Source organism: Bos mutus, chromosome 9 (genome assembly GCF_027580195.1).
Source record: "Bos mutus isolate GX-2022 chromosome 9, NWIPB_WYAK_1.1, whole genome shotgun sequence".
Taxonomy (NCBI): Eukaryota; Metazoa; Chordata; class Mammalia; order Artiodactyla; family Bovidae; genus Bos; species Bos mutus.
In genome coordinates this window covers 70291611-70318045 of record NC_091625.1, presented here as the reverse complement: position 1 = coordinate 70318045, position 26435 = coordinate 70291611, and the positions used below count along the sequence as shown (strand labels likewise).

Genomic DNA, 26435 nt, shown 5'->3' with positions numbered 1-26435 from the left:
TATATATATAAAACATTACCCTCTGTCTTCTTGGCTTAGGATAAAATCTGTCTACCTGAAGTGCACCTGCAGCTCAGTGCTGCCAGCAGCCTGCAGGCCTGTTCAAATTAACACAGTTGATAATAAAGGAATGAGTATCATTACAAAAAAAAAAAAAAAAGATTCCTCAACTTAAAATAGTCAGTATGCCAAGGTGCCACATTTCAGGTAGCCTTCCTGAACTCCATCATATTATTTTTAATCTTATTGTAAAACTAATATTATTATAAGGTTATTCTTTTATTGTTTTTTTTTTTCTAGGAATTATTTTTTTTCAGGAATTGAAAAATTTTCCAGTATCTCAATTTAAAGGTTCATAGTATTCTAATATTTTTAATCTCTGCTCTATCTTTGGTTGTGTTCTATCTTCCATTATTACAACTATTTCTTTGCCTCTAATTCCTTTTTTTTCTTAAATAATTCACCATTGTTTTGTGTATTTCATACATAATTTTTTAAGACTTTCTTTTCTTTTACGCATCTTTGGTCTTCCTTTTATGCTGAAGAATATAATTTGGAAGTTAGTTTACTGAAATTCTGCTGATGGTGAAAACTTTCAGTTCTTATTTATGGAAATATGTCTTATTTTGCCCTTGTTACTGAGAAATTGGCTGGTTGCACAACTGGGAATTTTATCATTTCACTGTGATCTGGCTTCTGTTATTGCTGTTTGGACATTTACTATTTCTTCAATTTTGTTGTTGTTGTTGTTTTGGAGGAGATTTATTTGCTCAAGTTGCTGCTTTTATGAGTTTCTGTTCATCTCTGAAGTTCTAAAATTTTAGTGGAAGGAGCATAATTATAGATTCATTTTTTAAATATATCTCATTTGGTATACATTGTGCTTCCTCTGTAAATTCTTGTCTTTCATCATTTCTGGAAAAATTCTTCATCATGACCTTTTCAAAAGTTGACTCTGCTCCATAATCTCTATTCTTGTCTCTCTCTGATAAGACAAGGTTTAATTCTCTTAGTCTATCTTTTCTAACTCCAAACAATATTTAGTAATTTTCATTTTCTTTTGTTTTTGTGCTGCATTTTTAATTATTTTTCTATGACAAAACTTTACTTACTGACTTTTCATCTGTGATAACTCTAATCATCTCATAAATTTTTAATTTAAAGGTTATATTTTCATCCTTAACAGTTGTGTTTTGTTAAAAATCAAGACACATATTACCTTGCATTCTTAAAAAGTAATCATTTATTTATTTGGCTGAATCTTCGTTGCTGCTCGGGTTTTTCTCTGGTTTCGGGGAGCAGAGGCTATGGTCTAGCTGTGATATGTGGGTTCTCATTGTGGTGGCTTCACCTTCAGTGGAGCACAGGTGCCAGAGAATTTGCACTCTTTAGTTGTGGCGCGTGGGTTAAGCAGTTTTGGCTCTCGGGCTCTGGAGCACATACTCAGTAGTTGTGGCCCACCGGCTTAGTTGCCCCGAGGCATGTGGGATCTTCCTGGATCAGGGATTGAACCCGTGTCTCCTGCATTGGCAGGCAGATTCTTTACCACTGAGCCACCAGGAAAGCCTACTCTTCATTTTTAAAGTATTTTATCCATGTCTTAGATCTAATCATGCCAATACCTGCAGTTTGTGAGATCCATATCTATTGTTTGTTGAGTCTCTTGACTCTTACCAGTGACAGTGGTTCACTTTTGCTGTGATCTTTGATCAGAGATAATATTTCACTGACAAAAATAAGTAAAAATCCTGAGGACCTGAATTTCATCTGGAGTGGGTTAATGCAACAGTGAGGTCTTGTTTTTACTCTATGGATTGAATAGAAATTGCAAGTGATAATATCCATTGTCAACATAGATTTTTCTGAAGAGAAAACTTGAATTGTTATTGCCTATTAGAGTTGAATAGGCTAAATCACAAGGTTTGTTATAAACAAGGTTATATAGCAATAGAAAGCTTAACAAATGTTTTCATTGTGTTTTTAATGCTACCAAGTAAGTTTAAATCACAACTAAGGCAGTTACAGAATAAATCAGTGATATCTCAGAATGAGTTAATTATTATAAGACAAGTGGGTGACCACAATCTCATTCAAGAAACATAATTAAAAACAAGTGAATATAGTGTTTTATAAGAAACAATACATTAACAAATGTACTTTTTATTTAAAAAAACATACATTTGGAATTATTAGTGAAAAGTTCTTAGAATCTTTTAGTAATACAGAGAAATCTTTTGTTTTTCTTTTAAAATAAATTTAGACAAAAACTCAGTTTTCATGATGACAAGATATAGGCTAAATGTAGATTTATATTACATTTTATGAAAACTAGCATGTAAATATTTCCTAGCTCTTTCTCATCTTTCTGATTAAATATAATGGCTATATGAGAGCTTTGTCCTTTCAAAGCAGCTATGTCAATTGTCTAACCATTATGTTTAAGATTTCTTATTGAACTTTGCTTGTATCCCTCCAAATTTTCATGTTGAAATCTAATCTTCAATGTGATGGTATTTAAAAGTAAGGACTTTGGAATGTGCTTAGATCATGAGGGTGGAATGTTCATGAATGGGATTCGTGTCCTTATAATACAGGCAGTAGTAGGAGAGCTCCCTCGTCTTTCCTGTCATATGGGGGCATAGTGAAAAGACAGCTATGAACCAGGAAGTGTCTATGAACCAGGAAGTGGGTCCTCATTAGACACTGAATCTGTCAGTGCCTTGATCTTGGACACCCCAGCCTCCACAACTGTGAGGAATAAATCACCCAGTCTCCAGAACTGTAAGAACTAGATTTCTATCATTTATAAGCCACCCAGTCTATTTTTGTATAGCAACCCATGTTATTAGGAATAAGAAGTTCTAATTAAATTCTATGGTCTCTGCATTAAGTTGCTGTTCTAGGAAAGATTAAATTTAAGAATATGAAGCTTATCATTTATTTTTTCCACATTAAGGAGTAAGTTATTCTTCAACACAGCTGTTTGAAATGTTAATTTTAACTGCCTTTTGGTAGAGAAAATCTGCAAAATATATTAAAATTAAATGTATTCATTTCTACCTAATCACTTTACCTGGGAAGTTATCCAAAAGGAGTAAATAAGCAATGCATAAGGGTTATTACAGCAGCTGGTACTGGTTTTTAATAAAAGTATTGCCACCAATGGAGGAATAGAGAGGGGGTAGTTGAATACATCTAAGTACATTCAAACCATTGAATGTATTGGGAAACAATTCTAATAAGTCTTTCACAGTTTGGCACATCTTGGGAACAGAGGCACTGACCGTTCTTCCTTCTGGACTATTTTTTAAGGATGTTTTGCATAGTGAAAAACCTTGATAGAGATAGGATCTTCCCCAGGGACAAAGAGCCGGCATGCTTATCATCTGCTATAACAAAGATATTATTTCTCTTGATCAAAGGGTAGGCATGCTTATTACTCATTGTAAGATACTGACCTTCTGTATGCTAATAGTTCGTCTCTTGAAATGCAAACCACTGCATGTGTAGACTACATTTAGGTGTCTTCTCTGTAAGATTTTGGAGTAGAAGGAACTCTCAAAAGTAAGCTGATGTTCATGCTGTTTACCATGCTCTGTGATAAATTCTTTTGTCTCTGACTTAGGAGTCCTGTGTCATTTTTTAGCATCCATAAGACTGTGGGCTGATTAACTTGTTAGCTTGCAAGTAAGATGACATACCACGCTTCCCCGATGGCTCACCAGGTAAAGAATCCACCTGCAGTGTAGGAGACACAGGAGACAAGGGTTTGATCCCTGGGTCAGGAAGATTCCCTGGGGACAGGAAATGGCAACCCACTCCAGTATTCTCGCTTGAAAAATCTGATGGACAGAAGAGCCTGGAGGGCTACAGTCCAAAGGGTCGCAAAGAGTCAGACACAACTAAGCAACTAAGTACACACACACAAGACAGATCAGACCCATCACAATTCTCAGCAGTTTTGGTGACAAGGATGGGATGCTGATTGAAATGTGCCTTTCTGAAGGAAAAGGAACATGGGTCTTGCAGGCCAAATCTGGGAATATGACGTGACTCAGATCTGACAGCAAATGTTAGGCAAGGGGGCTGGGTATTACGTAATGATTCTCTGCAGTCCCACCTGTTAATAAATGTTTGGAGCAATAAGAGCTAGGATTGGACCAAACTGCTCAAATGGTGCCCTGGTTATTGCTCACTCTCCTCTGGGAGGGTGGATGAGCAAATGTTACCATGACAACAGGGCATAGCGCTGAAGCTCTACAGCTTCAGCCAAAAAGTAATGAGGCTGCAACTGATGAACCAAAGAGTCCTCAAAGCCAAAAAAAAAAAAAAAGCTATCAACAATGAGGACCTTGCTATTCAACACAGAACTTTGGGCAGACCAAAATAGTTAGAAGTTCTTTTTTGTGAGTCTAGAGCTAGCCCCTATTCAAAATCTGCTGAAACTGAATACAGTATCTTGTTTATTGGCAAGAAACTTCTCTCTCCACTAACGCTGTCTACGTATTCTCTTCCACTCTACCCTGATCTCAGCTGCTTTACAGAGATCTCTCTGTCCCCAAAAGAGACCAAAGATCATTCCCACTGGTCTTATTATCCTGGAGAACTCTGTTGGATACAACTGCCCAAGGTGTCATCTTACCTACTCCTGTCTGGGGACTAGGCATCCAGATTCAGTGAATGGATTTGGGGCAAGGTAAAATCCCATGGATGGAGGAACTTGGGGCAGGCTACTATCCATGGGGTCGCAAAGAGTTGGGCACGACTGAGCGACTTCACTTTCACTTTACAGTGGGAAAAGGAAGCTAATGTGACCTTGGAGGCTGAAGGATTTGGGCCAATTTAATGTACTATTGTTATTTCTACATTTGAATGTACTTCTTCATCCCAGGAGTGCCAAGGATACTTTCCCTGTTCTAGAAGAGCTGTAGGTAGAGAAGTGCTAATAGAATTCACAACACTAATGACACCTTTGAGCTCAAGTGTCGCTGACAACTTTCAGTCAATTGGGGTCCTTGGCAGAGGGAGGCAGCCTCTATCCTGAGGGGTCCTTTGGGGTTTCAGACTCATTGCCTCTTTGGTATTGCTACCGGGTTAGGCTTTTAAAAAAATTTACTGGGGTATAGTTGATTTATAATGTTGTGCTAGTTTCAGGTGTACAGCAAAGTTAATCTGTTACACTCAGCCATAAAAACAACAACATAATGCCATTTGCAGCAACATGGGTAGAGACAGAGATTGTCACACTGAGTGAAGTAAATCAGACAGAGGAAGACAAATATCACATGATATTGCTTATATATAGAATCTTTTTTTTAAAAAAAGGCTACAAATGAGCTTATCTACAAGACAGAAATAGAATTACAGATGTAGAAAATAAACTTATGGTTATATGGCGGGGGAAGGGGGAGGGATAAATTGGGAGATTGGGATTGACATATACCTACTACTGTATATAAAATGGGGCTTCCCTGGTGGCTCAGATGGTAAAGAATCTGATTGAAATGGGGGAGACCTAGGTTCGATTCCTGGGTTGGGAAGATCCCCCTGGAGGAGGGCACAGCAATCCACTCCAGTATTCTTGCTGGAGAATCCCCATGGATAGAGGAGCCTGGCAGGCTACAGCCCATAGAGTCGAAAAGAGTCAGACATGACTGAGCAACTAATACACACACACATATGAAATAGATAACTCACGGGGACCTCCTATGCAGCACAGAGAATTCTACTCAATACTCTGTAATGGCCTATATGGGTAAGGTTTTTTGAAACCAGTTAATAGCTTGCTACTAGGCTCTTGGCTTTTGGGGCTTCCCTGGTGGCTCAGACAGTAAAGAATCTGCCTGCAATGTGGGAGACCTGGATTCCATCCCTGGGTTGGGAAGATCCCCTGGAGAAAGGAATGGCTACCCATTCCAGTATTCTGGCCTGGAGAATTCCGTGAACAGAGGAGCCTGGCAAGCTACAGTCTGTGGGGTCACAAAGAGTCGGACATGAATGAGCAACTTCACTTTTACTTTTCACTTTCAGGCCCTTGGCAAGGGTGGTGCTAGTGGTAAAGAACCTACTTGCCAATGCAGGAGATGTAAGAGACGCAGGTTTGATTCCCGAGTCGGAAGATCTCCTGGAGGAGGGCACAGCAACCCTTCCCAGTATTCTTACCTGAAGAATTCCATGGACAGAGAAGCCTGGCAGGTTACAGTCCATATATATGGTCGCACAGAGTCAGACACAACTGAAGCGACTTAGCATAGCATAGCACAGGCTCTTGGCAAAGCTAAACACCTGATCCATAGAAACCTTGTGACCCTATGGCCTGATATTTCCATTTTTGAAGGTGGGTCTACAGGGACTCAATGACCTACATGGTGGGAAAGGCCTAAGGAACCTGACTTGTCAGGTGGAAAATGATATATTTAAGAGCACAGTCAGCCTGGTCCCAGGAACATCTCAGCTTGACATGAAAATTGGAAGTTGCCCATCTGTGGCAGCTCTCAATGTGGTTCCTGAAGTGCTATTGGTCCTTAATTTATAGAGGTGCTTTTAAATACCTGGTCTGGTTCAGTATGGTAAAAGTCTCTGTATATTATGCTTTGATCTAAGTAATTCATATTCTAGCAATTTAGAGTATGAGCAGATTGATACGTGGGTCTACAATTCTGTTTGCAAGGATGTTTACTGCAACACCGTTTTTGCTAGCAAATTACAAAGAACTACAAAAATCTCTCATTTAGGGACTAGATGTTAGAGAGATGAGTTGTTCCAGACAGACCATATCAAAGTAACCCAAAACATGACAAAATAATGCTAACTTTTTTTTGTTGTTGTTTTTATGGACAGTATTTTCTCAGCGTTATGTAAAGCAAAATTAAAAGCATGTTTCATTACCCTTTTAATTTATTGACCAGGTCCATACAACTTAAAAAACAGAGCAAAGGGCTTGCTTAGCAAAGCCAACTTTAAAACCATGTTCTTAGTTTTCTCCTTCAAACCCCCAACTTTCTGGTCCCACAAGAATATCACCCTTGTGTTCTCACATACAAATTCTGGTTTCAAGATTTACTACTATGTGGAAAAGCTATATGTGGAAAGCTAGGAGATAAAAACTTTAATATGTATCATTTTCATGTAAAAGTCTCCTATATAAATAAATCTGCATAGTCTACCCCTGAATGGAAACAAAAGAAATTGGTAATAGAATTGCCTTTGAGAAAGAGACAGAGAGCTCTGAAAGTATTTGGTGAAAATAAGATTTACTTTCATTGCCATAAGTAAAGAATCCCACTTAGATTAAGAGGTATTATCTCTGGGTAGTAAAAAAATCCAAATGGCTATTTATTTACTTACAGCCTATTACTCATCTTTTATTATTTCTACCATGAACTTGAATGTATTCCAAAGACAAAAAAAATTGTGAAATATTTTGAAAGTATTTTCTAGCAAGAATACAAAGAAAAGCAAGGATATATTCAATATTTTGGTAACTGAGAAAGCAACAAAAATATGGATATATCCTTGCTTTTCTTTGTATTCTTGCTAGAAAATGCCTTCAAAATAATTGTATCAGGATTATAGTACAATCCTGAATATAAATCTGGATGCTGACAATGGAACAAGGAAGAGGTAAAAATGACACACAACTAGAAAGGCAAATAAATGGGCAGAGAAAATAAATCTAGTTACAAATTTACCTATGAGAAAATTTCTCAGAATATATACTCAAATGGAAATTCAAAGACGACCCAACAATATCTTGCTTTTATTGTTTATTTTGATGTCTTCTTAGATACAAGGATATGACCAAGCAAATAAACAAATAGTATTGTAATAAGAAATTCTCAGTTCCATTCATTAGATTTCAATAGCTGGTTTCTCCCAGAAGCCTCTCTGGACTAGCCTCAGTCATTACCATACTATACAGACAGAGAGATCTCTCTGGGCCTTTTGGCAGGAATTCTTTTATTTCCCCCCAGCACTTTGAAGGATTTGGGATGGAGAACACTGTGCCATCCCCTTTGCACGTTTTCCAGACAGTGGAGAATGTGTTTGGGAGCAGCAGATTGAAGTTCATCTTCTGGGGGCCTGTGAAAATATTGTTTCTTTGTAGATTGGTGAACTAATACAAAAAAGTCCTTCAATTATTGGACTGGTATTATATACCACCAGCCCTCTTCTCATGTTAACAATAACCTGCACAGACCAGTTTATAAAACTCCAAGAATGTGAGGTAGATCCTTCATCTTTTAAGAAAATAGTACCTCTTAAAACAACTAATTTATTTCATCCTTCAGTTGTTGCTAATGGCAACAGAAAGAATGCACTGGAGTGTCATAATAATCCTCCATTAAATCCCTAGTGTTTAAATTTTAATGCTATAATTCAAGAGCTGACAAAAGCCCATTGAGTGCGTCTATGGGGAGGAAAACAGGCAGGCCCATTTTCTCAGGGGTGATACTATAGCAACATGAAATGAATTTGGGGTCAAGGAACAAGCAGTCTCCAGGCTTTGTTTGCATTTCCTGGCTAAAAGTAGAATCTAACATTATAAATTTTACCCAACTAAGTAGTTATTTTGAGCAGCAGGAAGATAGCTCCCTTTGTACGCTGTTTATATTGAAAACAGAGAGAAGGTAACAAAACCAGAATTGGAAGAAAGATATGCCGACAAATATATTATGAAGTGACTCTCAAAGGGACCACTTTAGAAACCCCTAGATCCCTCCTATGCTTGACACCCAAACCCTCTCCCCTGGACAAATGATACTTTAGAGCATGGAGAAGTATTACAATTCCCAAAATGCCCTTTAAAAAGAAAGAAACAAAGTCTGGTCCACAGTCCTTGAAAGTGACCCTGTTACAGGCATAGAGAACATGACATAGTCTGGTGTTGTTGATTACCTCTAGCAGCAGCTCTTTATAATGGTCCTTCTGTTCTAGGGGGAGGGTTTTTTCCTACCAGAATAAGCAAATGCACACGAATCACAATTGCCTATTGTGCACAAAAGGCAAGAACAAACAAAATCCCCCCAAATACCCTACTTAATTCTCAGAAGTTTGTGTTACCAAACCTTCTTCCCCTAGATACCTGTGTTTTCAGTTTCAGGTTTTGTGTTGAATATTAGTACACTGAGCCAGTGTCCTGACTCAGTAACATAAAATACTAACATAAACTCAGTAACATAAAATATGAGGTGGATATCCAATAAGGTGTATCCAGTTACAGACTCTATTTATATGACTCTCAATATACAAAAGTGAAGAATGTTAGGTTTTTAAAGGTCTAGTCATAGATGGATATGCAGACAACTCAATAAAACTCAAAGCTGTTCCCTCTTTTCCATCTCCTCTTCTAGGCCCTCGATGTCTCACTGCTACAACTAAAAATCCTTGCCCCAGAAATTCCCTGGCAGTCCAATGGTTAGGACTTCAAGCTCTCACTGCTGAGGACCTGAGTTTGATCCTTGGTCTGGGAACTAAGATCCCACAAGTAGTGCAATGCATGACCAAAAATAAATAAATAAATAAAAATAAAAATCCTTGCCCCTTCCAACCTTTCAAGATCTCTAGAATGCAAATCTATATTTGCATTTCATCCTAAATATAGTGGCAATATTTTTAGTCACTTTCCTAAAGACAAAGTTTCTCCCCTGTTAAAAAATCTTCAATCCTATGAGTGAATCAAATTTATACTCCTAAAATTTAATTGCTATTATAAGTAAGCCATATTATATAGTTTGCTCTTCCTTATTGTATCTTTATACTTTTCTCATAGTATAGTTACAAGAAGTATACTCCTTCTAGAAAATTATCTATTTTCTTTCTTTTTTTCTTAAGCTCATGTGGCATATCTAGAATTGTCTTTAGGAATTTAATTAATTTCTTCTAATAAATTATATATTATTGCCAAGTGCAGGGACTACATACCCAATTATTTTTCTTCCACCCACTTCACACTTGGAAAGAAATGTTTTTTAAAGAAAATATTCTCTAAGCTGCATTGCTTACCTGGCTCTTCCTTATGTATACCAAACATTGATAATATCAACAAAAAGAAGCTGTGAAATAAAAGATATTAATAAGTAATATACTATGATCAATTGTAAGTACCTTCTGCTTATTATCATTATTGAGGGATCCAGGTTGATGGGCGCTTCTTCTCTATACATGTTTACATGATTGCTGAGTCAGGAAAGGAGAGCAAGGTGAACTATACCATGCCAACTTTGAAAACTTCTGTCCAAAAGTGACACATCCCTTCTGTTCATACTGCATAGAGGTAAAGGAAGTCACAATGCCAATCTGACTTCCAGAGGACAAAATAAATGTAATCCTACACATGTTACAGAGATGGAGACATTCTGAAATGGTTGGAAATGGCACTATAACTATTGCCCCATATTTTCCCAAGAGTTAGAAGAAAACAAAAGCAATAAATTTCAAAATTTACTTTAAAATGGCAAAATAATTAAAATTTCCTCAGGTTTATAGATGAAACTGCTCAAAAACCTTAGCAAACACCTTCCCCATAATGAAATTTTAAATATTTTACCATTAAGATTAAAGATCAGTTCAGTTCAGTTGCTCATTCATGTCTGACTCTTTGTGACCCCGTGGACTGCAGTATGCCAGGCTTCCCTGTCCATCACCAACTCCCAGAGCTTGCTCAAACCCATGTCCATTGAGTTGGTGATGTCATCCAACCATCCCATCCTCTGTCATCCCCTTCTCCTCCTGCCTTCAATCTTTCCCAACATCAGGGTCTTTTCCAATGAGTCAGTTCTTTGCATCAGGTGGCCAAAGTGTTGGAGTTTCAGCTTTAGCATCAGTCCTTCCAATGAATATTCAGGACTGATTTCCTTTAGGATGGACTGGTTGGATCTCCTTGCAGTCCAAGGAACTCTCAAGAGTCTTCTCCAACACCACAGTTTAAAAGCATCAATTCTAAGATGCTCAGTTTTCTTTATAGTCCAACTTTCACATCCATACATGACTATTGGAAAAACCATAGCTTTGACTAGACAGACCTTTGTGGACAAAGTAACGTCTCTGCTTTTTAGCATGCTGTCTAGGTTGGTCATAGCTTTTCTTCCAAGGAGCAAGTGTCTTTTAATTTCATGGCTGCAGTCACCATCTGCAGTGATTTTGGAGCCCAAGAAAATACATTCTCTCACTGTCTCCATTGTTTCCCCATCTATTTGCCATGAAGTGATGGGACTGGATGCCATGATCTTAGTTTTTTGCATACTGAGTTTTAAGCCAACTTTTAAGCCAAGATTAAAGATAAGAATGTTTATCATCATTGCTATGATCAATACAAACTGCATGTCCTGGCCAAGACAGTAATACAAAAAAAGAAAAGATATAAGGTTTAAAAGAGAAAAATAATTTCTATTTCTAAAGGTATGATATGAATTATTGATACTGCTTATATTTTTTGAATTATCTATCAGAATTATTAATAATTATGAGCAAATTAGCTATAAAAATTACTTTAAAAATCAAAAGTAGAATATCAGTGACCTGTGGAATAATAGCAAATGAACTAACACTTGTATAACTGAAGTCTAAGAAAAAAAAGTATGGGGCAAAAAAAATTATTTAAGAAAATATTGTTTAAAATTTGTTAACTTTATTTTAAAAATATACCCATAATTATAAAAATTTAAGCAAACACCAAGCAGAAAGGAAAACAAGACTTAGGCCTATTATATTAAACTGCTGAAAGCCAAAGTTAAACAGAACATAAAAAGAGCAAGAGGAAAAATACATATGAAATACAGGGAATAAAATAAGAAGGCTGTTTTCTTACCAGAAACAGTGAAAATCAGAAGGCAATGGAAAAATATCTTTTAAATTTATTTAGAATATATAAAATCTATCAATCTAGAAAAAGCACTGATCAGCAGATGTGTGCAAGACATATTCGAGGAAGTTCTTTTGGCTAAGAGTAAGTGATACCAGATGAAAATTTGATAATAAAGAGTGAAACATTAAATATTGTGATACATTTAATGAAAATAAATTAGATGAAAAGGTACACCTTTTTTTGAGAAAAACAACAAACCAAAGTGACAAAATTGAAAAAATAATTATATAGTCTTATTAAGTAAATAAAATTCATAATTAAAAAGATAGTCAAAAGGTGCAAACTTCTAGTTATAAAATAAATAAGTTTTGTGGATGTAAAGTACTGCATGGTGACAGTTAATAATCCTGTATTGTATTGAAAGTTGCTGAGAGTAGATCTTAACTGTTTTTATCACAGGGAAAAAATTATAACTGTGTCTGGTGATTGATGGTAACTAAACTACAACTGAGTGACTGAACTGAACTGAACTGAAACTTATTGTGGTCATCATTTCATGTATATATATATACTGAATCATTATATTGCACACTTGAAACTGTTCAATAAAATAATGTTATATGTCTATAATAGCTAAATAAAAATTAAAAATCCTTCCTTCAAAGAAAATGCTGGGCTTGGATGGCTTCATTGGTGAATTTTATCAAGCACTTAAACAAGAAAATTATATCAATAATTGTCTTCTGATATGTTTTTCCAGGGAAATTGGCATTTAAGGGAACAGTCTGAGTTTATTTGCTAAATAGACATGTTTAGATTTGGGTCTGGCCAATAAAGAATTTCAGTATAATTTCAGCTGGGCTATAAAACTGTTATCCACTTATCATTCAGTGAGCATTTGACATTGGTGCTTAACTTCAGCTGGCTTCTCCCTTGCTACAGGCTGATGTACAAGAAAAGAAATGGAAAACATAGGAACAGGGAACTGCTGTTAGACAAAAAAATCCAAGTTATAATCTCTTGAAGATGACTAATGTCAACATTGATATAAACAAAGTCCGGGTGTTGGAAAGAAAGAAAAGGAACTCTGGTAAATCTGAGCCTAGATCAAGGTGAGTTTTGCATTTCATAAACACATGCTTTAGGCCAAATATTTAATGGACTAAAACTAATCACAGGGTTCTTGTTGCAGGTAAAAGAGAAGTAAGAAAAGATAGTCTTTTACATACATTTCTTTCTAGTTTTAAAAATTCCTATTCTAGCAGAAAATTTCCCAAAGTGAAGAAGAATAGGCATAACTGAGGAAGAGGAAGAAAAGTGTACATCTGTCAGTAGCCATCTGAAAGACAAGCTTTCAAGGAAGAAGGAAGTTCTGGCAAGCTAGAGCAGCAGCCTTTCACTGAATCTTCAAGTGCATGGGCCGCAGTGTATGTAAATATTAATGGTGTGGGTCAGATTCCCCATGAATTGACTCTGAGATGGAGTCTAGTCTACAGAAAGTTCTTGAGGTGTTGCTGTCAGGATCAACGTTTGTATGAGATGTGAGGGAAGCAGAGTCAGGCCAAGGGAGAAGTGGGGCTGCAATGTAGTAGCAACAAAAACCAAGGCAAGTCCAAGGGGAGCCCTGAGTCTGGAATGGCTCTCTAGGTATATTCTGATTTGGGGAAGGCAGACCAGCTCTTCATATCATAAAGTCTTGGGATGCATCTTGTCCCCTGCAGGAGGAAGGATGATGGGCAATATGGCTGTGTTCACTGGATGGCAAATCCCAGGGAGAACTGATGGGTGACAGCTAACAGCCAGCAGCACACTCAGCAGTTGAGGGAATTAGCACTTTCCTTCCTGGAAAGGGAACCTGGGCAATGTTTACAACAATCCACTTTTGCACAGATTGGATCCTCTTGCTTCATCTAAACCCTGAAGGTCTTCCTGTAGGAAGGGTGGGTCTCTTTCCTAGGGTAAATTTATTAGAGGAACATCAATGAAGAAAGCTATAGCCTTCCTGGATGCAGGTAGGTTTGAGGCTACAACTGTGATATGTCTTAGTTTCCTTCCTCCATGATTTATCCTAGATTTTCTTCTGCCACAGCTCATACCTATGCTGCCGTTGGTGGCTGACATGGTGGGGTGATCTAAAGTTGTATCTCTGATTATCTAAATCCTTGATCTAGTCCTTCTCAGACCTTGGCTACTATATTTGTCTATTTACCATCACAGTTGAGCAAAGAAGTATTGAGATAACCAAGTGCCAAACATATTCCTCCCTGGCCTCAGTGTTCCATAACAGCCTTCCTCCTGATGATCACATCAATTGCTTCTTTCAATATTGTATTCCTCTCCTTGTCCCCTGGCCCCTTGTCATGAGAAGTATGAAGTATATAGGCATAAATCATAGCTTACATTTCCAAGGTGGAATTTCCCCACACATAGGAACTAAGACCAGTAAACACAAGAGAGGCCAGAATCCAGAAAAGGAAGAAGAAACTTCCTATGGATCATTCCTACTTTCATCCCTTGGTCCCTGGCACTATGTAATCTATTTAACTAATGGGGCACAGCACTATATATTGGCTCTTAATATGAGTATATATCACGTCCTGAAAGATGACTACCTATCCTTGCATGGTATCATTTTTGAACTTGGGCCTTTTCTATGCCATCTGGAAGCTATTCTATTGCTCTTCAATGCCAGTTGTTTTGAATGCTGTGGTACATGACAAGACCAGATGATTTGATGACTGTGGGCCCATGGTTGCACCTCCTTTGCTATAAAGTGAATGTCTTAGTCAGTGGTTTCTGAACAGTGACATCTTCACACTTTGCCTGAAATAACTCTTTGTTACAGGCGATTGTCCTGTATATTGATGTTTAGCAGCAACCCTGGCCGCTAGCCACTAGATGTCAGTAGCATCCTCCTAGTTGTGAGAACCAAATATGTCAGCCGGCACGGTCAAATATCCCCTTGGGTGGGGAGAAATATTGCCCCTCATTAAGAACCATTGCCTCAGCCTGAAGCAATGTCATATGGGATTCCACGTGGGTGGATTCAACTTTCTGTAATCACATGGAAAATGGTGCTGCCTGGGATTCTTCAGACAGGAAAGGCAAATCCAAACTAGAATACATAGAGATGCAAAAAGTCTTCAAAATCGCAGTTTTTTCCAGGTTGGAAATAGTTCAATGTAGTTAACTTGCCACCAGGTGGCTGGTTAGCGTCCGGAAGGGATGGTGCTGTACGTGGGCGTCAGCATTGGTCTCTCTTGTCAGCCTCAGCAAATGGGAGCTCACGTAGCCAGACCCATGCTTAGCCTCCATTCTCTGGACACTATGGTGACTCTGTTCATTGTGCCTAGTGTTCAAACACTGTGACCTCTGATGACAGAGAGATGGTTGACATGGACCTGCTGACATTTTGTCTACTGTGATTACTTGGCTGTTTAATGCCTATTCCAGAGTAGATGCCCTCCACATGCAATGCCAAGATCCTCACAGTTTGTGCTCTCTCCCACTGGTCCATCCATGTACCATGACTGATCTCTCCATCTTTCTCCTCTCAAGCTACTTGCCACCCATGAATTTGCACAGATTTTAATCTTGGGCCATTCTTTTTTCACCAAAAGGTGATCAGTGGTACCACCTGGAGCTCTGGCTATCAGAAAGATGCGTCCCACCACTGTCTTTAAAGGCCATCATATAGTGAAGTTCTTTTTTTTTTTAATTTTATTTTATTTTTAAACTTTACAATATTGTATTGGTTCTGCCATATATCAAAATGAATCCGCCACAGGCATACACGTGCTCCCCATCATGAACCCTCCTCCCTCCCCGCTCCCCATATCATCCTTCTGGGTCGTCCCAGTGCACCAGCCCCAAGCATCCAGTATCGTGCATCGAACCTGGACTGGCGACTCGTTTCATACATGATATTATACATATTTCAATGCCATTTTCCCAGATCATCCCACCCTCTCCCTCTCCCACAGAGTCCAAAAGACTGTTCTATACATCAGTGTCTCCCCTGCTGTCTCGTATACAGGGTCATTGTCACCATCTTTCTAAATTCCATATATATGCATTAGTATACTGTATTGGTGTTTTTCTTTCTGGCTTACTTCACTCTGTATAATAGGCTCCAGTTTCATCCACCGCATTAGAACTGACTCAAATGTATTCTTTTTAATGGCTGAGTAATACTCCATTGTGTATATGTACCACAGCTTTCTTATCCATTCATTTGCTGATGGACATCTAGGTTGCTTCCATGTCCTGGCTATTATAAACAGTGCTGCGATGAACATTGGGGTACACGTGTCTCTTTCCCTTCTGGTTTCCTCAGTGTGTATGCCCAGCAGTGGGATTGCTGGATCATAAGGCAGTTCTATTTCCAGTTTTTTAAGGAATCTCCACGCTGTTCTCCATAGTGGCTGTATTAGTTTGCATTCTCACCAACAGTGTAAGAGGGTTCCCTTTTCTCCACACCCTCTCCAGCATTTATTGCTTGTAGACTTTTGGATCACAGCCATTCTGACTGGCGTGAAATGGTGCCTCATAGTGGTTTTGATTTGCATTTCTCTGATAATGAGTGATGTTGAGCATCTTTTCATGTGTTTGTTAGCCATCTGTATGTCTTCTTTGGAGAAATGTCTGTTTAGTTCTTTGGCCCATTTTTTGATTGGGTCATTTATTTTTCTGGAACTGAGCTGTAGGAGTTGCTTGTATATTTTTGAGATTAGTTGTTTGTCTGTTGCTTCATTTACTATTATTTTCTCCCATTCTGAAGGCTGCCTTTTCACCTTTCTTATAGTTTCCTTTGTTGTGCAGAAGCTTTTAAGTTTAATTAGGTCCCATTTGTTTATTTTTGCTTTTATTTCCAATATTCTGGGAGGTGGGTCATAGAGGATCCTGCTGTGATGTATGTCGGAGAGTGTTTTGCCTATGTTCTCCTCTAGGAGTTTTATAGTTTCTGGTCTTACGTTTAGATCTTTAATCCATTTTGAGTTTATTTTTGTGTATGGTGTTAGAAAGTGGTCTAGTTTCATTCTTTTACAAGTGGTTGACCAGTTTTCCCAACACTACTTGTTAAAGAGATTGTCTTTAATCCATTGTATATTCTTGCCTCCTTTGTCAAAGATAAGGTGTCCATATCTGTGTGGATTTATCTCTGGGCTTTCTATTTTGTTCCACTGATCTATATTTCTGTCTTTGTGCCAGTACCATACTGTCTTGATAACTGTGGCTTTGTAGTAGAGCCTGAAGTCAGGCAGGTTGATTCCTCCAGTTCCATTCTTCTTTCTCAAGATAGCTTTGGCTATTCAAGGTTTTTTGTATTTCCATACAAATTGTGAAATCATTTGTTCTAGCTCTGTGAAGAATACCATTGGTAGCTTGATAGGGATTGCACTGAATCTATAAATTGCTTTGGGTAGTATACTCATTTTCACTATATTGATTCTTCCAATCCATGAACATGGTATATTTCTCCATCTATTAGTGTCCTCATTGATTTCTTTCACCAGTGTTTTATAGTTTTCTATATATAGGTCTTTAGTTTCTTTAGGTAGATATATTCCTAAGTATTTTATTCTTTTTGTTGCAATGGTGAATGGAATTGTTTCCTTAATTTCTCTTTCTGTTTTCTCATTATTAGTGTATAAGGAATGCAAGGGATTTCTGTGTGTTGATTTTATATCCTGCAACTTTACTATAATCATTGATTAGTTCTAGTAATTTTCTGGTGGAGTCTTTAGGGTTTTCTATGTAGAGGATCATGAGTAAAACAGTGAGAGTTTTACTTCTTCTTTTCTAATTTGGAGTCCTTTTATTTCTTTTTCTGCTCTGATTGCTGTGGCCAAAACTTCCAAAACTATGTTGAATAGTAATGGTGAAAGTGGACACCCTTGTCTTGTTCCTGACTTTAGAGGAAATGCTTTCAATTTTTCACCATTGAAGATAATGTTTGCTGTGGGTTTGTCATATATAGCTTTTATTATGTTGAGGTATGTTCCTTCTATTCCTGCTTTCTGGAGAGTTTTTATCATAAATGGATGTTGAATTTTGTCAAAGGCTTTCTCTGCATCTATTGAGATAATCATATGGTTTTTATTTTTCAATTTGTTAATGTGGTGTATTACATTGATTGATTTGTGGATATTGAAGAATCCTTGCATTCCTGGGATAAAGCCCACTTGGTCATGGTGTATGATCTTTTTAATGTGTTGTTGGATTCTGATTGCTAGAATTTTGTTAAGGATTTTTGCATCTATGTTCATCAGTGATATTGGCCTGTAGTTTTCTTTTTTTGTGGCATCTTTGTCAGGTTTTGGTACTAGGGTGATGGTGGCCTCATAGAATGAGTTTGGAAGTTTACCTTCCTCTGCAATTTTCTGGAAGAGTTTGAGTAGGATCGGTGTTAGCTCTTCTCTAAATTTTTGGTAGAATTCAGCTGTGAAGCCATCTGGACCTGGGCTTTTGTTTGTTGGAAGATTTTTGATTACAGTTTCAATTTCCATGCTTGTGATGGGTCTGTTAAGATTTTCTATTTCTTCCTGGTTCAGTTTTGGAAAGTTGTACTTTTCTAAGAATTTGTCCATTTCTTCCATGTTGTCCATTTTATTGGCATATAATTGCTGATAGTAGTCTCTTATGATCCTTTGTATTTCTGTGTTGTCTGTTGTGATCTCTCCATTTTCATTTTTAATTTTATTGATTTGATTTTTCTCCCTTTGTTTCTTGATGAGTCTGGCTAATGGTTTGTCAATTTTATTTATCCTTTCAAAGAACCAGCTTTTGGCTTTGTTGATTTTTGCTATGGTCTTTTTTGTTTCTTTTGCATTTATTTCTGCCCTAATTTCTTTTTTTTAAGTAGTTGTTTAAAGTCTATTTTTATTTTATTATTTTATTTTTTAACTTTACAATATTGTATTGGTTTGGCCATACATAGTGAAGTTCTTTTTTTTTAATTTTATTTTATTTTTAAACTTTACATAATTGTATTAGTTTTGCCAAATATCAAAATGAATCCACCACAGGTATACATGTGTTCCCCATCCTGAACCCTCCTCCCTCCTCCCTCCCCATACCATCCCTCTGGGTCGTCCCAGTGCTCTAGCCCCAAGCACCCAGTATCGTGCATCGACCTGGACTAGCATCTCGTTTCATATATGATATTTTACATGTTTCAATGCCATTCTCCCAAATCTTCCCACCCTCTCCCTCTCCCACAGAGTCCATAAGACTGTTCTGAAGTTCTGATCCATTTTTAGCTTACGTGCAAGTACTAGGATGACAGTTCATAAATCAACTTTGCTCTTTGCCTCCTTTGTCAGCTGTCCTAAGGCATCCCCTACACAATATAAATAAATGTTGGTTAAGAAACTGGTGAATGAAATGGAAGTCTGGACCAGATTGTGCTGCTTACTTGAGTCTTCTGGTATTGCTGTTGTTCAGTCACTGAGTTGTGTCTGACCCTTTGTGACCCTGTGGACTTTGGCACACCAGGCTTCCTTGTCCTTTACTATCTCCTGGACTTTACTCAAACTCATGTCCATTGTGTCAATGATGCCATCCAACCATCTCATCATCTGTTTCCCTCTTCTCCTCCTGCCCTCAATCTTTCCCAGCATCAGGGTTTTTCCAGTGAGTCAGCTCTTTGCATCAGTCGGCCAAAATATTGGAGCTTCAGCTTCAGCATCAGTACTTCCAATGAATATTCAGGGTTGATTTCCTTTAGGATTGATTGGTTTGATCTCCTTGCAGTCCAAGGGACTCTCAAGAGTCTCCTCCAGCACCACAACTTGAAAGCTGCAATTCTTCAGTGCTGAGCCTTGTTCCCTGGTGGCTCATTGGCAAAGAATCTGTCTACAGTGCAGGAACCACAGGAGATATGCATTCGATCCTGAGGTAGGGAAGATCCCCTGGAGGAGGGCATGACAACCCACTCCAGTATCCTTGCCTGGAGAATCCCATAGACAGAGGAACCTGGCACCCTACAGTCCCTAGGATTGCAGAGAGTCGGACATGACTGAAGTGACTTAGCACACACAAGCCTTCTTAATGGTCCTACTCTCACATCCGTATATGACTACCAGAAAAAGTACAGCTTCGACTGTATGGATCTTTGTTGGCAAAGTGATGTCTCTGCTTTTTTAATACGCTGTCTATTGTCATAGCTTTTCTTCCAAAGAGCAAGTGTCTTAATTTCTTGGCTGCAGTCATTGTCCGCAGTGATTTTGGAGCCCAAGAAAATAAAATCTGTCACTGTTTTCACTTTTTCCCCATTTGCTATTAAGCAATGTGCTTGTGCCTAATCCTTGTACCATTTTCATCTTAAGAGTGGGTGGGTCTTATAAAGTATATAATTTGAACTATTTGACTCCTTTCTTTAGTTCTAAAATGAAAGACTGAATTAAATAAACTATAACATCTCTTCCAATTCTAGAATTTTATGAGAAGAAGCATAATTTTGTGTTTAGAATGATGGTTGATGTTGGCAGCTAGTATACCTTTGATTTATGACCATAAGTTCATCGTGTGGCCTCATCTATGAACTCCTCTATGCTCCTATTTATCATCATTTCAGGTGGTACTAGTGGTAAAAATCTGCCTGCCAATGCAGAAGACAAAAGAGATGTGGGTTCTAACCCTGGGTTGGGTTAGATCCTCTGGAGGAGGAAATGGCATCCCATTCCAGTATTCGTGCCTGGAAAATTCCACAGGCAGAAGAACCTTGTGGATTACTGTTCATGGGGCTGGAGAGTCAGACACAACTGAGTGACTGAGCAGACACAACCAATTAAATCATAACAATGAGGAAACCAACATTCTCAAAGCCAATAAAAATTCCCTGTGTCCACAGCAACAACATTGTTTCAAGTATTCACCAATCAGTTTCTTGTACCAAGTTGCCCAATCACCTATACACCCAGTTTATAGTAAGTGTTATTTTTAAGATTATAGAATAAAGCATTTCCTTTGGATAAAACTTAAAAATGAGAGCTAATGGAGTCAGAGATAGATTGAGATGGAGACTATGAGGCATGAGGATTGCTGCTAACTTATTTGCAATGGACAAACTATTTTAAAGTTGACTAACAGCACCATGAGAAAAGTAATATTGTAGTTAAACATACTGTATTAGCAAGGGTTCTCCAGAGAAACAGAACCAATAGGGTATATGTATGTAATATAAGCATATTGAGTTGCTTCAGTCGTGTCTGACTCTTTGCTGCTTTGCTATCCATGGGATTCTCCAGGCAAGAATACCAAAGTGGGTTGCCATGCCCTCCTCTGGGGGATCTTCCAGACCCACAGATTGAACTTGCATCTCTTACATCTCCTGCATTGGCAAGTGGGCTCTTTACCACTAGCACCACCTGGGAAGCCCGTGTGTGTGTGGGGGGGTGTGTGTATGTGTGTGAGTGTGTGTATGTGTGTGGGGTGTGTGTATATGTGTGTGGAGTGTGTGTGTGGGAGGGTGTGTGTGTGTGTGTGTGTGTGTGTGTGTGGGTGTGTGTATGTGTGTGGGTGTGTATGTGTGTGGGGTGTGTGTATATGTGTGTGTATGTGTGTGTGGAGTGTGTGTGTGGGGGGTGTGTGTGTGTGTGTGTGTGTGTACTGATAATTCCAAGAAGTTTGCAAGGTGTTTGCTAAGCCTTATATGAATTGCCCAATGAAATGAATGTCTTGATCACTGGAGATTGTGGAAAATACACCCCAAGTGGGAAACACATTTTCTAACAGTTTCTTTCCGACTGTGAGGGCATCAGCCTTCTGGCAACAGAAGGCTTCAACCTATCTGGAAAATATTTACAACAACAAGAAGATACTGACAACCCACACTAAGTGGTGGGTGAATGAAGCCCAAATGCAGCTGTTGAAGGGGTCCAGAAAGAGGAGATCTGAGGCCCCTACCAGGTTAGGTGTTTCTGGCAGACTGTTTTTGAAGTTTTATAGATTTCTCCCCACCAATGTCTTCGGATGCCATGTGATTCCGCTTATTGTGATATTAACTTTATTATGGTAGTCTAAAATTGAGTCCTCAGTATCTCTGAGGAATACCTGTATTCATCTATTACCACACTCTCTTGATTACTGTGGCTTATGGTAGATCTTGATGTTGTGTGGTGTCAGTTCTCTGATTTATTATTCTCCTTCAATACTGTGTTGGCTCTTTCATGTCTTTTACTCTCTTTAGAATCACAAAATAATTTGCTGAAATTTGGATTGGAGTGGCAATGAATGTATAGACCAATTTGGGAAGAACTGGAATCTTGGCAATATTGTCTTCCTATCTGTGCACATGGACTATCTCTCCACTTATTTAGTTCTTTAAAAAAAAAATTCATTCATCAGAATTTTGTAGTTTCCCCATATAGATCTTATACATATTTTGTTAGGCTTATACCTAAGTGCTTCACCTTTTTGGGGGTGTTATGTTATGTATAGTTTTTATTTCCTTTCTTGCTGTCTTGCATTGAGTAGAACTTCTAAGCACTGTTTGAATAAAAGCAGTCAGAGCAGACATCCTGACTTGTTCCTGATCTCAGGTGGAAAGCATTTAGTCTTTTTATCACTAAGGGTATCTTTGCTGTAGCGTTTTTTGCTTTTGTAGATGCTCTTTACAAAGTTGAGGAGACTCCCCTTTGTTTTTCATTTTCTGAATGAATACAGAATGTTTTCATTTTCATGAATGAATATAGAATTTTTGTCAAATGCATGTTCTGTCTCAACTGATATTGTCCTGTGACTTTTTTTTGGTCATTCAGCCTATTAACATGGTGGATTACATTATTCATTTTCAAATAGTGAACTAGCCTTGTAGCCCTGAAATAAACCATGTTTTGTTGTGATCTATAATTCTTTTTTATATATTGCTACATTCTATTTGCCAATATTTTGTTAAGAATTTTTGCATCTATATTCATAAAGGTTATTAGTCTTCACTTTTTAAATTATCTTAGTATTGCTTTGGTATCAGGATAATATTAGCTTATAAAACTAAATGGAAAATGTTTTTTCCTATTCAATTTTCAGAAAAATATTGGGTATAATGAATTGTTCTTTCAATATCTGTATAATTAGTTTTAAAATTATGAATTCAATTTCCTTACTAGATTTTGGACTATTCTAATTCTATAGTTAATATTGAGTGAATTGTGGTAGCTTGTGCTTTTTGAGAATCTGGTCCATTTAGTGTAAGTTATTCAATTTATATATGTAGATTATTGATTTGAGATATTTGCTTCTTTCTAATATAAACATTTAGTGTTAATAAAATTTCCCCTCAGAACTGTATTCGCTATGTCCCACAGCTTTTATGTTGTGTTTTAATTTTCATTCAGTTCAATGTATTGTTTATTTTCCTTGAGACTTCCTCTTTGACTCATGTTTTCAAATGTGTTGCTTAGTTTCCAAGTGGTTGGAGGTTTTCCTGTTATCTTTTTGTTATTTGTATCTAGTTTGACTCCAATGTGGCAAGAGATCACACTCTGTGTATCATTTTCACTATTTCAAATTTGCTGTAGCGTGTTTTCTTGCCCAGGATGTGGTCTATCTCAGTATATGTCCTATGGTTCCTTGAGAAAAGTGCATATTCTGCTGCTGGTGGTGGAGTATTCTGTAAACATCAATTTGAACTTGTGGGTTAATGGTGTTTTTAAGTTTTTTATATCTTTGCTGATTTCCTATCTAGTTGTTTTATCAATTGCTGAGAGAAGGATATTGAAATCTTCAACTATAATGGTGGGCTTGTTTATTTCTCTTCATATTAATAGTTCTATCAGCTTTTGTTTCACATATTTTGTTGCGCTGTTCTTTGGTACACATGCATTTAGAATTACTATATCTTCTTAGAAAATTCCCTGGTGGCTCAGACGGTAAAGCGTCTGCCCGCAATACGAGTTCAATCCCTGGGTCGGGAAGATCCCCTGGAGAAGGAAATGGCAACCCACTCCAGTATTCTTGCCCGGAAAATTCCGTGGACTGGTAAGCTACAGTCCATGGGGTCCCAAAGACTCGGACACGACTAAGTGACTTCACTTCACTTCACTTGGAGAATTGATCTTTCAACATAATGTAATGTCCCTGGTAATTTCATTTGCTTCAGTTACCTTCTTCTGACGCTACTTTGGCAGGTGAAGTGCACACATCACTTCATTATTGCTAGAAGTCTTTTTTGTTTTCTTCTCAGCCTCTGTTGGCTCCAGAAAAGAGGAGGAGCTCCTCATCACTGCTAGACATGGATGAGAATTCAGCGTGTCTACTAGCCCCATCCTATACCACCTGGCTGGTAGAGACATGAGTATTTCCTATTGCTCCCTCATGGGGTATTGGAGGGGGAGTCTCATTACCGCTGGGCAATGGTGAAGGTCCTGATGCTCCGCTAGACTTCCTCTGACAACACCTCAGTGTTAGAGGGCACTCCTCACATCCTGGCGACAGTGGAAGTCTAGACTCCCCAGTCAGCCTTTACCAAGGGTGGAAAGTAAGACCAAAGTTACTTTTTTCCCCCCTGTTATATTTAGCTAAAGTAGCCCAGTGGTAAAGAATTGGCCTGCCAAGCAGGAGATACAGCTTCAATCCCTGGGTTGAGAAGATCCCCTGGAGAAGGAAATGGCAATCCACTCCAGTACTCTTGCCTAGAAAATCCCAGAGACAGAGGAGCCTGGTGTTGCTACAGTCCATAGGGTTGCAAAAGAGTCAGGCATAACTGAGCAGCTAAGCAGCAGCAACAAGTAGCTAAAGTTGAGCCTCTTCTGTATAAAAATTTTGTCTTGCTAGACTGCCCATTCCTGGTCCTTTAGCTAAAGAGAGTAGGCCTCTGTTATGACTTTTAGTTTGCATCCATTTGTTTCTTAACTGGCCATTTCTTTGGCTCCAAGTCTGGGGTGAATAAGCACAAGTGGAAACACAGAGAACTCATCAATGTGTTGTTTCTTAGGTCCTGCGGTCCCTTGTCAGTCTAACTGTTCTCAACTCCCCTTTCAGAGGCTTCTTATGTTTTGTTTTATTCATAGTGACAGGAACTCTTAATTGTTCATAGTGAGAAGAATAAGGAAAAGTATGTCTAATATATTTGCATAAGTGGAAATCTCCTCTGACAATTTTGACTGACACTGTATATGCATTCTCATTTTAAAGAGATGGTTTGAAATCAGCTCCTTTTTCTTTATTACTTAAGTATAAAATGAGCTCTTTCCATATGTGCTTGGATGTAAAGGATGTGAATTATCTTAAGTGCAGTCAAGTTTAGCCTGTTCTCTTTGGAAAGATTCTACTAGGCCAGTGACACATGTATCATACATGGGGACCTCAGCCTTATGTATATATAGCACCTTCTGATCTAATGACAATGTAACAAATTCAGCCAATATGTAAGAAATGCACAATATAAACTGGCCTTTCAGGCAATAAGTTTGAGAAGGAAATGAAAAACAAAAAAGATTTTATTCATGAAACTTCTAACACTGACTATAACAATAGCCTTTGGAAAAGGTACGGGGCCATGTTACAAAAGTTCTCTAGCTTATTTATCTGAGCAACGTAAAAGTTCTAGCGTTTTCTAGGATACCATTTAGAAATACATATAATTAATGTCATTATATAAATTTAGATCAATTTTAATAGCAGGAAATATGTTTTTATTCAATAAAAAAGCAACTCTGAGCACAAGATACAAACTAAAAGTCCTAGACCATTTTCAAGATTTTTTTCTTTTAAAAATCTATAATTGTTAGAAAAATCTTCTAACTCTATAATTGTCTTTAGAGAAGCAATGTATAAAGTTTTAAGAAATACATTTGGGAAAATACTTGAAACTGAAAAACTATGTTTTTAAATTTTGAAAGAGCAAGTACTACTTTGTTATAAGAAAAGATAGCTTGATTCTTTACAGGTATTTAATCACTTTGTAGAATGCACAAAACTGAAAAAGCTCTGATAAATGAATTGTTGTTTGATTTGAGTCTGAGTCTCCGTTGTTCACTTGAACTGTATCTCTATATTCAATAGCATGCTTTGAAATTTCAGTGTGGCCTGGATGGAAGGAAGAGATGAAGGAAGGAGAAAAGGAAAGAATGAAGAAAGAGAAGGAAGGAAGAAAAGAAGGAAGGGAGGAAAAGAAGATTTAAATATTTCAAATAAATCCTCACTTGTGAGAAAAGGCCACTGTTTTTAATGCACAAGCTTGACTTAAGAAAAAAGGCAAAATACATTTAGAAGACTGTACAATTTTTTTTTTTTTTTGCCTTCTCAGATTTCATTTCCATTCACCTGGTAACAGCACCCAAAGTGTATGGGTCTAGTGGTGAGCCCATTACCCAAATGGGGTCAATAAGCAACTTACAATACACGGGCTTCCCTGGTGGCCCAATGGTGAAGAATCTGCCTGCCAATGCAGAGGACATGGGTTCGATCTATGGGTGGGGAAGATCCCACTTGTGGTGGAGCAACTAAGCCCTCGTGCTTCAACTATTGAGCCTGTGCTCTAGAGCCTGGGAGCCACAACTACTGAAGCTCTCATGCTCCAGAGCGCATGCTCCACAGACAGAAAAGCCACCAAAATGAGAAGCCTGCATTCTATAACTAGAGAGTAGCTCCCACTTGCCACAACTAGAGAAAAGCCCCTGCAGCA

General features: G+C 38.0%; 1 long non-coding RNA gene across 1 annotated transcript; it reads left to right on the top strand.

Annotated features, from left to right (window-relative positions):
- Nucleotides 1–2198: 2198 nt before the first annotated feature.
- LOC138989173 (uncharacterized) lies at nt 2199–26435 on the top strand. Its single transcript, XR_011465385.1, has 3 exons — nt 2199–2781; nt 12749–12918; nt 25832–26435. It is a non-coding gene; the product is annotated as an uncharacterized lncRNA (long non-coding RNA).